Raw genomic sequence first — 13,482 nt, forward strand, 5'->3', positions numbered from 1 at the left:
ATAGAATCCAGGAAATGCTTATATTGCTAATGGGTACAAAAAGGAAAATTTAGCATTAAAATCAGCCGCCTAGTGCAAATAAAGGGCATCAACCATTAGCCAGAAGCTTGTGTTTTCAATATAATTCCTATCTGATAGATAATGACAACAGCTATATTCCAGACTTAAGGCCCCGTCACACTTAGCGACGCTGCAGCGATACAGACAACGATGCCGATCGCTGCAGCGTCGCTGTTTAGTCACTGTATGGTCGCTGGAGAGCTGTCACACAGACAGCTCTCCAGCGACCAACGATGCCGAGGTCCCCGGGTAACCAGGGTAAACATCGGGTTGCTAAGTGCAGGGCCGCGCTTAGTAACCCGATGTTTACCCTGGTTACCAGTGTAAAATGTAAAAAAACAAACAGTACATACTCACCTTCGCGTCCCCCGGCGTCCGCTTCCTGCACTGACTGAGCGCCGGCCCTAACAGCAGAGCGGTGACGTCACTGCTGTGCTGTGCTTTCACTTTACGGCGGCAGTCAGTCAGTGCGGGAAGCAGACGGCAAGGGACCTGACGGACACCGGAATGTGAGTATGTAGTGTTTGTTTTTTTTGACATTTACGATGGTAACCAGGGTAAACATCGGGTTACTAAGCGCGGCCCTGCGCTTAGTAACCCGATGTTTACCCTGGTTACCAGTGAAGACACCGCTGAATCCGTGTCACACACACCGATTCAGCGATGTCAGCGGGACCTCAACGACCAAAAAAAGGTCCAGGCCATTCCGACACGACCAGCGATCTCACAGCAGGGGCCTGGTCGCTGCTACGTGTCAAACATAGCGAGATCGCTACTGAGGTCGCTGTTGCGTCACAAAACTTGTGACTCAGCAGCGATCTCGCTAGCGACCTCGCTTAGTGTGACGGGGGCTTTAGTCTAGGGTTTTTGTTTAGGTTTTTTTTACTTGATTGTCAAAGGACCCCATAGAAAACTAATGGGTAATTTATCAGGTCTAATAGATCTATGTGAAAAATTAGACAGCATTATTGGATAAACACCAATAAGGGAAAATGCAAGCCATTAAAATCATTATAAATTTGTATTTGATATAATTATACAGACAATATTAAAAAAAAGTAAGAAAAGTGAGACACCACAGAAAAAAGTAAAACAATGAAGAACACCTATAAAGCAGAGTTGGAGCTATAGTAGGAATCTTACTATAGCTCAAACTCTGCTGTATAAGTGTCCCCCTTTTTTTACTTTTTCCTGTGGCGACTCATTTTTCTTATATATATATATATATTTTTTATATTGTCTGTGTAATTATATAAAATAAAAATGTATAATTATTTTAATGGCTTGCATTTTTTCCCTTATTGGTGTTACTGCTTGTTAATGCCTTACTGCATTGATTGTAAATGTAGGTGTTTATCAGAAATGGATAGCCACAGTGACATGAAGGGGTCTTGAAACAAATAAATATTACCAGTAGTGTTGAGCATTCCGATACCGCAAGTATCGGGTATCGGCCGATACTTGCGGTATCGGAATTCCGATACCGGGATTCCGATACTTGCCGCGTATCGGATACCGGAATCGGAAGTTCCCAGATTCAAAATGCACAAATTCATCCAATGAGAATGATTCCAAGTGTGGGCACATCCTGTTCAGCATGGAGGGCATGAAACAACTGGCAAGGCTGTGATTGGCTGCTGAAATGATGTCATGATGCAGTTTAAAAGTCGCTGGCGCCATTTTGCGCTCACTCTGCTGTGAATTCAGTTAGTGACAGGACGCTGTTTGCTGACTGAGGGACAGTTTAGAGATAGCGATTTGCTTCTTTGTGCTTTCCAAAGGCTAATTTAGCAACCGCTGTGTTCACCTACTATTCACCTTGCTTTTGCCTTGTAGCGCTGTTTTCACAGCGATCTGCAAGGTCTGTGTGTGTGTGTGTGTGTGAGTGCAGCCCACTCTCTAGTCTGAGTGCAGCCACATAGGCCATCCATAGCTGGTTGTATTCAGTTCAGGGAGGGTGGTTCATTGCCTCATACTGTTCTTTTTTTTTTTTTTTTTTCCAAGTAGTGTAGTCTGCTGCTAATTTTTAACAAAAAATCCTATTAGGGTATGTTTCCACGTTCAGTTTTGCTTCAGGCTTTGGTCAGGATTTTATGCAGGTAAAATCCTGACCAAAACTGCACCTGAGGTCACTGGCAGGTCACCTGCGGTGTACCTGCGTGTTTTGCTCATAGTAGCAACATGCTGCGTTTCGAAAAAACGCACCACGCATGCGTTTTCGCGGCAAAAACGCATGCGTTTAACGCATAGTGGAGTCTGGATTTCATGAAATCCCATCCACTATGCTGTAACATCTGGACGCTGCGTTTTTGATGCTGCGGAAAAACGCAGCGTCAAAAACGCAGCGTTTCCTGAACGTGGAAACATACCCCTAGTGTCTTTCCACCCGTCTCCAGCTAATTTGTGGAAAAACACTACATAGGATAACGTAGAGGAGGGTTTTTGGGCCTTGCAGCGCCGTTTACGGCTGTCTGCACGGTCTCCGTGTGACTGCAGCTCGCCCTGTAGTCTGTGAGCAGCCATAGCCTGGTTGTCTCCAGCTCAGGGTTGTTCACTGCGTCATACCGCCAAATCAATTTTCATTTTGTTTTAAGTAGTGCAGGCTGCTGCACATTTTTTCAAAAAATTCCTATTAGTGTCTTTCCACCTGTCTCCAGCTAACTTGTGGAAAAACACTACATAGGATAACGTAGAGGAGGGTTTTTGGGCCTTGCAGCGCCGTTTACGTCTGTCTGCACGGTCTCCGTGTGACTGCAGCTCTATCTGTTGTCAGTTCAGCCCCCAAAAAATAAATAAATAATAAAGTTCACCAAACACACCAGTGACACCACTTTACATTTGTGTAGGCCACATTAGCTCATATTAAAGTCTAGTCCACACTTTAGAAAATTAGTGTTTCTTATACCTGTTAGGAGGAGTTGTTCAGGAATAAGCACACAAATCCGTTAGTACTTTTCTGCTTATCTTTATCAGTCAACCAAGATGAAGAAGGCAGTGAGTAAGGCACGTGGGCGTGGGCGCGGAGCAGGGACGTGGGGATTCTGTGCCTGCTGCGGGCACCGGTGACTCATCAGCACCCACTTTCACAAGGGAACAGTCATTCATGCGCAGCTTTGTCGCAGAGCGCCGTACACCGCTGCTGCGTGAAGAACAAATTGAAGCCGTTGTCGGATGGATGGCAGCTAATGCATCAACTTCAATTAGTGCCACATCCTCTCAGACACAGAGCACTGGAGAGCAGCCATCTGTCTCTTCACCACCTGCCAAATTGCCCAGGCAGACAGAGAGCCCAGGACAGGAGCCGTCTCTACTTCTGTTCTCTGAATCTCTTGGCTTGGAAACAGGGGGCCAGCCAAGCAGCATTGGAGAAATGGAAGAAGAGGCAGGGTGCAGTGATGCCCAACAGCTTTTTCTCTCTTCCTCTGAAGAGGCGGGTGGGCCAGTGGCTCCGGTCACCACATCGCAGGCCGCATCAGCTGATGATGACACTCAGGTGCCACTTACTGGTGCGTGCTCTGCTGCTGAGACTACCCAGGAGGAGCAGTTGGGGGCAGAGGGTAGTGTAGATGATGAGGTCCTTGACCCATCTTGGCGTGAGGGACAGGAAGGTGGTGGGAGCAGCTCTGAGGAAGAGATTCCCCGTACGGCCCAAAGAGGGAGAGGGAGGGGGAAGACTGCGGATCCTGCAGCCTCCGCTTTGGCACCCGTTAGGAGCATGTCTCTTCCAAAAGCCAAAAAGGGCGCTCCCAAGACTTGCAGTGCCTGGTCCTTTTTTGACACAGTTGCAGATGACATATGCTATGTCAAATGCAAGGTGTGTCATCACAAAGTAAAAAGAGGTCGAAATGTCAGCAACCTCAATACCTCCAACATGTGGAAACATGTGCGCAACAGGCACGCGGCGGAGTTACAAAAACACACTGAAGAGCTAGGCCAAACAACAGCGGCAGCTACCACCTCTTCAGCTCGTGTTGCCTCTTTCTCCAGCTCACACGCAGCTGGTTCGGCTTCCTCCCAGGATCGCCGTGGAAGAACCTCTGGCCCTGTTGTCCAGAGACCCGCTGTAATTCCACCCGCAGCACCACTTTCCCAGTCATCCACACACTCCCAGCCCAGTCTACAGCCATCGGTAGTACAGGCATGGGAGAAAAGGCGGCCTTTCTCGTCAAACCACCCACGAGCACAGGCTCTGACTGCAGGCATTGCCAAACTTCTGTCACTGGAAATGCTGTCATTCAGGCTGGTGGAGACTGACAGCTTCCGTGACTTGATGTCATTGGCAGTCCCACAGTACAATGTGCCCAGCCGCTTTTACTTCAGCAGGCAAGCCGTCCCTGCCCTGCACAAGCATGTGGAGGGACACATAAAACACGCGCTACTGAACGCCATCAGTAGCAAGGTCCACCTCACCACCGATGCGTGGACCAGTCAACATGGACAGGGGCGATACCTTTCCCTCACTGCCCATTGGGTTAATGTCGTTGAGCCGGGTACAGACCGTGCGAGTGGCGCAGGACGTGTCCTGCCCACTCCAAGGATTGCAGGAATCCATTCTGTACGCATTGACTCCTCCTCCTACACCAGTTCCTCAGAATCATCGCTGCAGGAGCCGTCACAGTCCACCTCCACATGGACCCGTGATGAACGTGTACCTGTTACGACCGACATGAGCACAGCGGTGGCCAAACGTCAACAGGCCGTCTTGAAATTAATTTATTTGGGGAATCGAAGCCACACAGCGCAGGAGCTCTGGAATGCCATCAAGCAGGAGAGCGATGTGTGGTTTGTGCCAGCGAATCTCCAGCCAGGCATGGTAGTGTGTGATAATGGCCGAAATCTGGTGGCAGCTCTGGGCCTCGGCAACCTCACTCACATCCCATGTCTGGCACATGTGCTCAATTTGGTCGTGCAGAGTTTTCTGAGGGACTATCCGGATCTTGATGCACTGCTGCACAAGGTCCGCCTAGAGTGTGCTCACTTGCGGCGTTCCAGCACGGCAAAAGCGCGCATTGCGGCTCTGCAGCGCCGACACCGCCTGCCGGAACATCGCATCATATGTGACCTACCTACCAGGTGGAATTCCATGTTACATATGTTGGAGCGGTTGTGTGAGCAGCAGCAAGCTGTAATGGAGTACCAGCTGCTTCAGGCGCAAAGAAGTCGCAGTCAGCGCCGTACAGACTTCACAACCACAGAGTGGGCCACTATGAATGACGTCTGCCAGGTTTTGCGTCCCTTTGATTATTCCACGCGGATGGCGAGTGCAGATGATGCACTAGTCAGCATGACTGTCCCCCTTATCTGCCTGCTTGAAAAATCACTGCAAGCGCTAAGGGATAATGTTGTGGAAGAGGTGGAGGATGAGGATTCAGCATTTCCATCATCTTCTGGACAGTCAGCGCCACGTGGTTCCTCACAAACGCGTAGGCAGGGGACAGTTTGTGAGGAGGATGAGGAGGAGTCAATGGAGGAGGAAGACATCCGTCCAGAGGAGGGAGTTACACAATTGTCCAGTACTCAGTGTGTACAGCGAGGGTGGGGTGATGACGAGCGGGCAGAGATCACGCCTCCAGCAGGGGACAGCGTTTCTTGGGCAGTTGGCAGTCTGCAGCACATGGTGGATTACATGCTGCAGTGCCTGAGAAACGACCGCCGCATCGCCCACATTCTCAACATGTCTGATTATTGGGTGTTCACCCTCCTCGATCCTCGCTACCGGGACAACGTAGAAAGCCTCATCACACCGTTGAACCGGGAGCGAAAAATGCGGGAGTACCAAGACACACTGGTCAATTCCATCATCTTCTCCATTCCAACTGAGAGAAGTGCTGCTAGTGCATTCCAAAGCAGCTCAGTGCGTCCAGGCAGTGGTGGAGGCTCTGCACAAAGAGGGAGCAGAAGCAGTGCCTCTGCCCAAGGCAAGACCAGTATGGCCCAACTGTGGCACAGTTTTCTGTGCCCGCCACAAAAGTCTACACCATCACAGACGGCTCCAGTCAGCAGGAGGCAACGGTTCCGTCAGATGGTGACAGACTACATGTCTTGCCCTCTTGCTGTACTCCCAGACGGCTCTTCTCCTTTCAAGTTTTGGGTCTCAAAGCTGGATACATGGCCAGAGCTAAGCCAGTATGCATTGGAGGTGCTGTCTTGCCCTGCGGCCAGTGTATTATCGGAACGTGTCTTTAGTGCTGCAGGTGGTGTACTAACTGACCGTCGCATGCGACTATCCTCCGATAACGTTGACCGGCTTACTTTCCTGAAAATGAACAAGGCCTGGATCTCGCAGGAATTTGCCACTCCTCTTCCTGATTAAATAATTAGGTGACTGTCTACAGTATCCAGGTCTCCTGTTGTGTTCATCTTTCTACCACCTGAACTTAAATTCCTGGGCTCCAACACCGCCAGTTGAGGCTCAGAAGTGCCGTCTGCACAGTCAAAACATACGACCCAGTGTTATTGGGTTTCAGTAACGTCAGCTGATCCCCAGCTGTGTAGCCGGCAATGTGTCCTGCGACCGCCACGCTGACTGTCATGATTCTCAATGGCGAGAGAACATAGCCCAGCATATATGAGAACTAGCTCTTGGAAGATGGAAACTATACTGACCATGAACTAAACCTGCCGCACAACTAGAAGTGGCCGGGTAGCATGCCTACGTTTTTTATCCCTAGATGCCCAGCGCCAGCCGGAGAACTACCTAATCCTAGCAGAGGAAAAGACAGTCCTGGCTCACCTCTAGAGAAATTTTCCCAAAAGGCAGACAGAGGCCCCCACATATATTGGCGGTGATTTAAGATGAAATGACAAACGTAGTATGAAAATAGGTTTAGCAAAATCGAGGTCCGCTTACTAGATAGCATGAAGACAGAAAGGGCACTTTCATGGTCAGCAGAAAACCCTATCAAAACACCATCCAGAAATTACTTTAAGACTCTAGCATTAACTCATAACACCAGAGTGGCAATTTCCGCTCACAAGAGCTTTCCAGACACAGTAACGAAACAGCAGCTGTGAACAGGAACAAAATGCAAAAACACACAAGGACAAAAGTCCAACTTAGCTAGGAGTTGTCTAGTAGCAGGAACATGCACAGAAGGCTTCTGATTACATTGTTGACCGGCATGAAACTGACAGAGGAGCAAGGTTATATAGCGACTCCCACATCCTGATAGGAGCAGGTGAACAGAGGGGATGATGCCCACAAGTTAAATTCCACAAGTGGCCACCGGGGGAGCCCAGAATCCAATTTCACAACAGTACCCCCCCCTCAAGGAGGGGGCACCGAACCCTCACCAGAACCACCAGGGCGATCAGGATGAGCCCTATGAAAGGCACGGACAAGATCGGAGGCATGAACATCAGAGGCGGTGACCCAAGAATTATCCTCCTGACCGTATCCCTTCCATTTGACCAGATACTGGAGTTTCCGTCTGGAAACACGAGAGTCCAAGATCTTTTCCACAACGTACTCCAACTCACCCTCAACCAACACCGGAGCAGGAGGCTCAACGGAAGGCACAGCTGGTACCTCATACCTGCGCAACAATGACCGATGAAAAACATTATGAATCGAAAAGGATGCAGGGAGGTCCAAACGGAAGGACACAGGGTTAAGAATCTCCAATATCTTGTACGGGCCGATGAACCGAGGCTTAAACTTAGGAGAAGAAACCCTCATAGGGACAAAACGAGAAGACAACCACACCAAGTCCCCAACACAAAGCCGAGGACCAACACGACGACGGCGGTTGGCAAAAAGCTGAGTCTTCTCCTGGGACAACTTCAAATTGTCCACCACCTGCCCCCAAATCTGATGCAACCTCTCCACCACAGCATCCACTCCAGGACAATCCGAAGATTCCACTTGACCGGAGGAAAATCGAGGATGAAACCCCGAATTACAGAAAAACGGGGACACCAAGGTGGCAGAGCTGGCCCGATTATTGAGGGCGAACTCCGCCAAAGGCAAAAAAGCAACCCAATCATCCTGATCCGCAGACACAAAACACCTCAAATATGTCTCCAAGGTCTGATTAGTCCGCTCGGTCTGGCCATTAGTCTGAGGATGGAAAGCAGACGAAAAAGACAAATCTATGCCCATCCTAGCACAGAATGCCCGCCAAAATCTAGACACGAATTGGGTCCCTCTGTCAGAAACGATATTCTCCGGAATACCATGCAAACGAACAACATTTTGAAAAAACAGAGGAACCAACTCGGAAGAAGAAGGCAACTTAGGCAAGGGAACCAGATGGACCATCTTAGAGAAACGGTCACACACCACCCAGATGACAGACATCTTCTGAGAAACAGGCAGATCCGAAATAAAATCCATCGAAATGTGCGTCCAAGGCCTCTTCGGGATAGGCAAGGGTAACAACAATCCACTAGCCCGAGAACAACAAGGCTTGGCCCGAGCACAAACGTCACAAGACTGCACAAAGCCTCGCACATCTCGTGACAGGGAAGGCCACCAGAAGGACCTTGCCACCAAATCCCTGGTACCAAAGATTCCAGGATGACCTGCCAACGCAGAAGAATGAACCTCAGAGATGACTCTACTGGTCCAATCATCAGGAACAAACAGTCTACCAGGTGGGCAACGATCAGGTCTATCCGCCTGAAACTCCTGCAAGGCCCGCCGCAGGTCTGGAGAAACGGCAGACAATATCACTCCATCTTTAAGGATACCTGTGGGCTCAGAATTACCAGGGGAGTCAGGCTCAAAACTCCTAGAAAGGGCATCCGCCTTAACATTCTTAGAACCCGGTAGGTAAGACACCAACAAAATTAAACCGAGAGAAAAACAACGACCAGCGCGCCTGTCTAGGATTCAGGCGCCTGGCAGACTCAAGGTAAATTAAATTTTTGTGGTCAGTCAATACCACCACCTGATGTCTGGCCCCCTCAAGCCAGTGACGCCACTCCTCAAAAGCCCACTTCATGGCCAAAAGCTCCCGATTCCCAATATCATAATTCCGCTCGGCGGGCGAAAATTTACGGGAAAAAAAAGCACAAGGTCTCATCACGGAGCAGTCGGAACTTCTCTGCGACAACACCGCCCCAGCTCCGATTTCAGAAGCGTCGACCTCAACCTGAAAAGGAAGAGCAACATCAGGCTGACGCAACACTGGGGCGGAAGAAAAGCGGCGCTTGAGCTCCCGAAAGGCCTCCACAGCATCAGGGGACCAATCAGCAACATCAGCACCCTTCTTAGTCAAATCAGTCAATGGTTTTACAACATCAGAAAAACCAGCAATAAATCGACGATAAAAGTTAGCAAAGCCCAAAAATTTCTGAAGACTCTTAAGAGAAGAGGGTTGCGTCCAATCACCAATAGCCTGAACCTTGACAGGATCCATCTCGATGGAAGAGGGGGAAAAAATGTATCCCAAGAAGGAAATCTTCTGAACCCCAAAAACACACTTAGAACCCTTCACACACAAGGAATTAGACCGCAGAACCTGAAAAACCCTCCTGACCTGCTGGACATGAGAGTCCCAGTCATCCGAAAAAATCAGAATATCATCCAGATACACAATCATAAATTTATCCAAATAATCGCGGAAAATGTCATGCATAAAGGACTGGAAGACTGAAGGGGCATTTGAAAGACCAAAAGGCATCACCAAATACTCAAAATGGCCCTCGGGCGTATTAAATGCGGTTTTCCACTCATCCCCCTGCTTGATTCGCACCAAATTATACGCCCCACGGAGATCAATCTTAGAGAACCACTTGGCCCCCTTTATACGAGCAAACAAATCAGTAAGCAGTGGTAACGGATATTGATATTTAACCGTGATTTTATTCAAAAGTCGATAATCAATACACGGCCTCAAAGAGCCGTCTTTCTTAGACACAAAGAAAAAACCGGCTCCTAAGGGAGATGACGAAGGACGAATATGTCCCTTTTCCAAGAACTCCTTTATATATTCTCGCATAGCAGCGTGTTCAGGCACAGACAGATTAAATAAACGACCCTTAGGGTATTTACTACCCGGGATCAAGTCTATGGCACAATCGCACTCCCGGTGCGGAGGTAGTGAACCAACCTTGGGTTCTTCAAAAACGTCACGAAAGTCAGACAAGAATTCAGGAATCTCAGAGGGAATAGATGATGAAATGGAAACCAAAGGTACGTCCCCATGAGTTCCTTTACATCCCCAGCTTAACACAGACATAGCTCTCCAGTCGAGGACTGGGTTATGAGATTGCAGCCATGGCAATCCCAGCACCAAAACATCATGTAGATTATACAGCACCAGAAAGCGAATAACCTCCTGGTGATCCGGATTAACACGCATAGTCACTTGTGTCCAGTATTGTGGTTTATTACTAGCCAATGGGGTGGAGTCAATCCCTTTCAGAGGTATCGGAGCCTCCAATGGCTCCAAATCATACCCACAGCGTTTGGCAAAGGACCAATCCATAAGACTCAAAGCAGCGCCAGAGTCGACATAGGCGTCCGCGGTAATAGATGACAAAGAACAAATCAGGGTCACAGATAGAATAAACTTAGACTGTAAAGTGCTAATTGAAACAGACTTGTCAGGCTTCTTAGTACGCTTAAAGCATGCTGATATAACATGAGTTGAATCACCACAATAGAAGCACAACCCATTTTTTCGTCTAAAATTCTGCCGCTCGCTTCTGGACAGAATTCTATCACATTGCATATTTTCTGGCGTTTTCTCAGTAGACACCGCCAAATGGTGCACAGGTTTGCGCTCCCGCAGACGCCTATCGATCTGAATAGCCATCGTCATGGACTCATTCAGACTCGCAGGCACAGGGAACCCCACCATAACATCCTTAATGGCATCAGAGAGACCTTCTCTGAAAATCGCCGCCAGGGCGCACTCATTCCACTGAGTAAGCACAGACCATTTGCGGAATTTTTGGCAGTATATTTCAGCTTCATCTTGCCCCTGAGACAAGGACATCAAGGCCTTTTCCGCCTGAAGCTCTAAATGAGGTTCCTCATAAAGCAACCCCAAGGCCAGAAAAAACGCATCCACATTGAGCAACGCAGGATCCCCTGGTGCCAATGCAAAAGCCCAGTCTTGAGGGTCGCCCCGGAGCAAGGAAATCACAATCCTGACCTGCTGTGCAGGGTCTCCGGCAGAGCGAGACTTCAGGGACAAAAACAATTTGCAATTATTTTTAAAATTTTGAAAGTGAGATCTATTCCCCGAGAAGAATTCAGGCAAAGGAATTCTAGGCTCAGACATAGGTGCATGAACAACAAAATCTTGCAAATTTTGTACCTTTGTGGCGAGATTATTCAAACCTGTAGCTACACTCTGAAGATCCATTTGAAACAGGTGAACACAGAGCCATTCAAGGATTAGAAGGAGAGGAAGAGAGGAAGGCTGCAGTATAGGCAGACTAGCAAGAGATTCAATTAAGAGCACACTCAGAACTAGAGGGAAAAAAAAAAAAAAAAAAAAAATTGTAGCAGACTTATTTTTTCTCTCCTTTCTCAGCCAGTAATTTAACCCTTTTTTGGGCCAGTCAAACTGTCATGATTCTCAATGGCGAGAGAACATAGCCCAGCATATATGAGAACTAGCTCTTGGAAGATGGAAACTATACTGACCATGAACTAAACCTGCCGCACAACTAGAAGTGGCCGGGTAGCATGCCTACGTTTTTTTATCCCTAGATGCCCAGCGCCAGCCGGAGAACTACCTAATCCTAGCAGAGGAAAAGACAGTCCTGGCTCACCTCTAGAGAAATTTTCCCAAAAGGCAGACAGAGGCCCCCACATATATTGGCGGTGATTTAAGATGAAATGACAAACGTAGTATGAAAATAGGTTTAGCAAAATCGAGGTCCGCTTACTAGATAGCATGAAGACAGAAAGGGCACTTTCATGGTCAGCAGAAAACCCTATCAAAACACCATCCAGAAATTACTTTAAGACTCTAGCATTAACTCATAACACCAGAGTGGCAATTTCCGCTCACAAGAGCTTTCCAGACACAGTAACGAAACAGCAGCTGTGAACAGGAACAAAATGCAAAAACACACAAGGACAAAAGTCTAAGTTAGCTGGGAGTTGTCTAGTAGCAGGAACATGCACAGAAAGGCTACTGATTACATTGTTGACCGGCATGAAACTGACAGAGGAGCAAGGTTATATAGCGACTCCCACATCCTGATAGGAGCAGGTGAACAGAGGAGATGATGCACACAAGTTAAATTCCACAAGTGGCCACCGGGGGAGCCCAGAATCCAATTTCACAACAGCTGACACAACAACTGAAATGTAAGGGAACCTGTCCCCCCCCCCCCAAGGCGTTTGTTACTGAAAGAGCCACCTTGTACAGCAGTAATGCTGCACAAGGAAAAGGTAGCTATTTTTGTTTAGCTCCTTGCACACACAGAACTTAACACTTATAAAAGGTGTCCACTGATACCGTAAATCCGTCCCTGAGGTGGGACTTTCCTTCGTAATATGACGCAGCACAGCCGTCATTCCTACCCCCTTGGCGCCGTGCCCCGGCTCCTCAGCGTTGTTTGATTCCGTCCCGGAGCCTGCGCTGTTAAGTTATCCCTTGGCCAGGCACACTTAGCGCTGCCCGTCTTCTGACATCATTTGGTGTCAGGATGGCTGCGCCTGTGCGGCCGCGCTGGCCGACAGCCCGCCTCGCAGTGTCTTCTGATTTAATCCCACTGGGGGCCTGAGATCCATGGACATGCGCAGTGCATATCTGAACCTCCACCTCTCACTCATCTCCCTACGGCTTCTTCAGACTGTGCGGTGTCAGCTGGTCCCTAATAGCATGCCACGGCCGTGACACCGCACAGTCTTAAGAAGCCGTAGGGAGGGGAGTGAGAGGCGAGGATATGCACTGCGCATGGCCACGGATCTCAGGCCCGCGGTGGGGTTAAATCAGAAGACACTGCGAGGCGGGCTCTCGGCCAGCGCGGCCGCACAGGCGCAGCCAGCCTGACACCAAATGATGTCAGAAGACGGTGTTATGACCCCAATGGCGAGGGTCTCAGAGAAATAGGTAAGTCTGCGAAGTACAAAAATCCAGCTCATAGGGCAGTGGTAACTGGGTTGACCATATATCTACTCCTAACGCCAACACTAGAAGTAGCCGGGGAACATGCCTACGTTGGTCGCTAGATGTCTCGCGCCAGCCGGAGAACTAACTACCCCTAGAAGAGGAAAACAAAGACCTCTCTTGCCTCCAGAGAAAGGACCCCAAAAGTAGGATACAAGCCCCCCACAAATAATAACGGTGAGGTAAGAGGAAATGACAAACATAGAAATGAACTAGGTTTAGCAAAGAGAGGCCCGCTTACTAATAGCAGAATGTAGTAAGATAACTTATATGGTCAACAAAAACCCTATCAAACATCCACGCTGGAAATTCAAGAACCCCCGAACCGTCTAACGGCCCGGGG

General features: G+C 48.8%; 1 protein-coding gene across 1 annotated transcript in view; it reads right to left on the reverse strand.

The window, feature by feature from the left end:
• Positions 1–13,482, reverse strand: part of LOC143806938 (SITS-binding protein-like) — a 107,367-nt gene that overhangs the window by 16,940 nt on the left and 76,945 nt on the right. The gene's annotated exons all lie outside the window — the stretch shown is intronic.

This window comes from Ranitomeya variabilis, chromosome 2 (genome assembly GCF_051348905.1).
Source record: "Ranitomeya variabilis isolate aRanVar5 chromosome 2, aRanVar5.hap1, whole genome shotgun sequence".
In the NCBI taxonomy this organism is placed as follows: domain Eukaryota; kingdom Metazoa; phylum Chordata; class Amphibia; order Anura; family Dendrobatidae; genus Ranitomeya; species Ranitomeya variabilis.